The following is a 5,021-nucleotide window of genomic DNA, read 5'->3' as shown; positions in this document are numbered from 1 at the left end:
TCTAGAGAAAACAACCTATTGTCCAATAAAGCACATAGTGAAACACAACATAATTGAAACTGCTTACTCATGAATGTTTTAAAAGACGGGGAGAAATACCACAAGTAAAACAGCTAGGACATGGATCCAAATTGGCTCAGCAATTTAGGCACAAACAGTCTTTACTGCGGAAGAAAATTCATGTATTTACTCACCAACAACAACATCTTTGTGTGTTCCTGTATATGTTTTGCCTGACTGTTGGCTGGCTTATCGGTCTGTTTCACATCTCGTGAAGGCCAGCTAAAGTTCTGCCCAGTCAAAGCCCCTCTTTGTCTCCTTCTTCCTGGAGCTTTTGAGGACAACCTGCTCAGTGAGACATGACAAGGCAGGTTGTTGCAAGGGTGGCGGTGTGCAAACGCACGTTGCAGACACACCAACAGTGTGAGTAACACGACTGACCGAGGTCAGTCAGAGTGACTCTCTACCTCACTGCCTTTGGAGCTTAGTTTCCTTTGGAAATGTGCCCTGTCTGTGTGAATATCATCACCTTTCCGCTGGCTTTCTGAAATCATAATTTCATTAATGTGATGAATTGTGGCCTCTGTTTCATAAGACAATCAGTCTTAGTTGGTGTGACAGCAGGAAAAGGCACAGACATTTTCACATGAGTCCCAAATTCTGTGCGTGTTTGCGAAGCTCATTTAGCAATGCTAACAAAGTGGCTATTTTTTAATTCTGGCGGAAAAACAAGATGCAGACTGGTTTCCTCTATTTTTCTCATTGGCCATATTAAAACCACTGGGACAGTCTGGGAAATTAACCCCACAGGAAATGTTTCTCCCTTTCACATTGTGTATATTCACCATGGCCAAACGGTTGACTGTGTGTGAGGGCAAAGGTGAAAGGAGCACACTAGACGCAAACAGCGTACACCTCCACCAAGAACTCTCTCTTCTTCTTTTTCTCTCACACAAACACAGAGCACACTGCAAACGTGGAACACATGTGTTACCCTATTAAGGTCATGCTTATTTACACTTGGTGTCATGGTGTGAATACACAGGTTTCCACATCCCTGATTGATGGAGAAGTGTCAAGAAAGACTGCTGTCCTGGAAATGGCACAGCTAATGTCAGGTTTGACTGGATCAGGTATAAACTGTGCACACACAGCTGTCAGCAGAGGTGGAGGGTGTAGGTCAGCGATGACGAAGGTTTTCAGTGGGTGCGCTGTTCTTGTATCAGGATGGGCCTAGGGTTAAATAGGTGGAAGAGGTGGTAGACCTTGTCAACCTTGTCATATTCCATATTCCACAGGTGAACAAAGTGTCTTTTAAAGTTAAGATTGCATACCCAAAGCTCTACTTACCTGAAAGTTGTCACTTGTAGTGACAAACCCACAGAGAATCATCCCATGCTACAGGTCCCCTCAGCTCTATAAATCGGAATCGGAAATTAACCTTTCTAGTTCACTCTCAGCAGACAAAGTTAAGCATTTGGCAGCTAAAGAGACAGACATTTCTCAAAAATCTGTTAAGTCACAAAATTAAGATGACATGAGACTTGAAAGCAAAAACATTCATGTCATCATTTGACTTAAAATCTCAGACAATACAAAATAAACAGTGACAGACAGATCCTGCACACCTTGAATGATTGGGCCTGTGCGGTTTCAAACACTATTAACACAACTGTGGAAGTATGTATGTATAACAATGTTCAAATGATGTGTAATTTTAGCATTCTGAGACCTGAAAGACTTATCTTGACTTGCAATTTGCTTATAAAAAGTTGTTACTTGACAGATAACCTCACTTGGACTTTCCCCTAAAGACCCCCAAAACAGCTCTGCTCACTGTAGATTGAAGAGGATCAAATAATTGAAATTATGATATTTTATATGATGATATGAAATATGTTTTATCTGGTCCCTCTGCTCCTCCTCTGGACTCGTGACACCGTGTTTGTCTTGTGTGACTCAACATATAATTCAGTCGATGAAGCACTGCCATCGCTGCCCTTCACTTGTCAAGTCAAACCCTCGCTGTCACTCTCCAAGCAGCCTCACCCAATCTGGTTTCCACGGTAACTCTCTTTTGTAGCACTGTGTTGTGGAATCTCAGGAAGTGCTTCGTCAGAGTGTTGGTCTCTGCACGGCCGCCTGCTCTTTGCGACCTCTAACATTTGTCAGCAGCAGACCGACAGATGCTCTTCACATCCTGTGCAGACATTTCAGACTGAATCAGACTTGGGCGATGACGAGGAGCAGTGAGTGCTGACAACCTCAAATTAGGTTGCTCAACCGTTTTCCAGCCATTTGAAATGTGTGAAATTCTGCATAACTGCATGTTTTCAGGCCTTCGAATGCATTGTGCATTATTCTGTTCATATTTTAACTGGAGCTTTCAACTGGAGTCAGACAGACGGACGGACGGACTGATGTACATAGGCCTACATACAAACATGTTCCCATTGCTGCTCATCTCACCCCCCAGCCTTCTAGTACATAAACCAGCCACCTCCAACTTTCTAACTTTCTGTCTTTTAACACTTGTGTTGTCTTCCCGTCAACCTTGAAAAAAACACTTTTTTCCCAACGTTTTACATTTTTAAATTTTTCTTCTACACATTTTCAGCGCTTATTTCTACGTCCCACATTTTCTGATATAAAACAAAAATTGAAAACGGATCAATGTGACCCGAAGTCAACACAAGGGTTAAACCCTGTCAACTTTCTTTCTTTCCATCTCTCTATCACTTAACACATCCCCCCAAAACTCCCCAATTATTCCATCCAGCTGTGGCCATCTGGCTCTCACTCTCTCCAAGCTCCCTTCCACAGTTTGGTGAAGCCGGGGTGGAGAACCACACGTTAAAAACAAATGCTCCCAAGGCTCTACATGTGTTAAAGCTTTGTTCACTTTTGATTAGTGAGCTTTAGAGATGGATTTTGTTACATCTGGACAGAGCCAGGGCTAGCTGTTTTCCTGTTTCCAGTCCATACTAAAATAAGCTAACCAGCTGATGGTGCTAGCTTCATCTTTAGCACACAAACATGAGAGTTTTATCTTCTCATCTTACTCTTGGCAGGAAAGTGAAGACGTGTATTCCCCCCACCCCCCATTAATTACTGTACAGCGTTAAAATCAACTTGCAGAAACATTGTGTTTCTGCTTTTATTTTTGTCAAAGACACATACACTGCAGACTTTCCAAATCAACCTATAGCTTACAACTTCATTCTCATGCAAATGTAGGTTTTCACTAAACTAATCTCCTAAATACAAATCATTCACACTTAGGGTCAACAAAGAAAATCACTGTGAAACAACCAGAGCGGAGATCAATCTCTGTTGAATTATTGATGACTGGAAAGCCGAGACAGATAAAGAAGAAGAGGTGAGGTGAATCACCTTGATATAAACCAGACAGCTTTTCAGAGCCCTCGACAGAGACAGCTCATAAATCTCATAGTGAGACCAAACAGCCCAGGAAATTCAGTCATACCCCAAATACACCATTCTAGTAGGAACTGAATGTCTCTTTTGTTCACAAATATTTATACGTTCTTTTACACCGGTTCCTCCCAGATACAACATAAGTGCACAATTCAGGGAAAATGTGTTGTATAACATCAGTGAATGTGGAAATTACACTTTCTAAAGTAAGATTCTGCAGCAGCTTGAAACGGTCCTGTGTTTTGATCCTCCACAGTTTGCCGCTGTTTCAAAAGTGGAAAGTATGTGGAGGCTTTTTCCACCGAGGGGAGATTGGTGAGTTGCACTTTAAAAATGAATAGAGGAAAAAGGATCGTGTTTTGCTGTTTTCTTCCTTCTGTTTCCCCAAAACCAGCTGTTTCATATTTTAGCCCTCAGTTACGATCCATAAGCCCTGTGACAGGAATTATTAAATTGCAGTCTCACACACAGTAGCAGCTCTCCAGACCAGAACTATGAGTAAGTTTGGTGGAACCAGCAGCTCCTGCACGTGACCAAGGCAGCATGCTGTGGTCAGTTTTATTATGCTTTCCCCCTTTTGCACGTTGTTTTTAAAAACATTTCCTTTCTTGGTAGAGGAATTAACTTCCCACAAATTAAACCCACAGGCCTTTGGTGGGTACATAACTATGACTAAACAACCATCACATATGCTATGTGTGGACAGTCCAACTACAGCTTTTTTTCTAATCTATAAGATCTCAAGGTTTCAAAACAATACAATATGTTGTGTAATAACATGGTAAAGTGTATAAAATGTTGCACTACATTTCTGGATTTATCCATTAAATGCAAAGGTGCCGCCATAAAAATATACATGTTGAATGTAAATATTTTACTAATTTTAAATGTTATTAAGCTAAAATTCAATTGTATTCGAAGACAAGAAAACAAGCTGTCTCTTTACGTTGACAAGACGAAAGAGATAACAGTTGACTTTCTGGAAATTTCTGGGGTTATAACACATTTTGTCAGTGCTGTACCATGCTTTGGAAATGCGTCTTGCTCCTTTTTGTTTTGGCACTTTAATGACACTGTATGAGAGTTACAATGATTTTTTTATGCACATTGCAATGTTTATTATACTAAAAATGAATCGCAAAGAGCCCCAGAAAAGAATAGACTATGTTAAGATAACTATTTCTTAATATCTTTTGTGTGTCTAGAACTTAATTGGGTCTTTAGCGAGCTGTAGTGTAGGCTACTTTAGGGTGGTTTATAATTATGGTGGTTTGTCATTCTGATGTTCTATGTTACCATCAAGTTATTCTCTGCATGGCATCTCTCCAGCAAGTATCAAAGATCCTGGTGCCATCTCCCCTGATCTGATTTCTGATTTCATCTCTGAAACGAACAGACTTCAGATGATCAGTAATCTTTGTTACAACTTAATGTTGTTTTTTCTTGTCTTGTGGCTTATTGTCTTGAAAGTGAAGTGTCGAGTGTCAGTATTGCTCACACCCGGGCGGGTCATCCAAAACTCCAGTTAAAGCCCTCCCCTTCAGTAGGCTGCAGCGGGGTGTCCGAGTATAAAAGCAGCGCGC

The sequence above is a fragment of the Sander vitreus genome, chromosome 1 (assembly GCF_031162955.1).
Source record: "Sander vitreus isolate 19-12246 chromosome 1, sanVit1, whole genome shotgun sequence".
Taxonomy (NCBI): Eukaryota; Metazoa; Chordata; class Actinopteri; order Perciformes; family Percidae; genus Sander; species Sander vitreus.
This window is presented reverse-complemented; position numbering follows the sequence as displayed.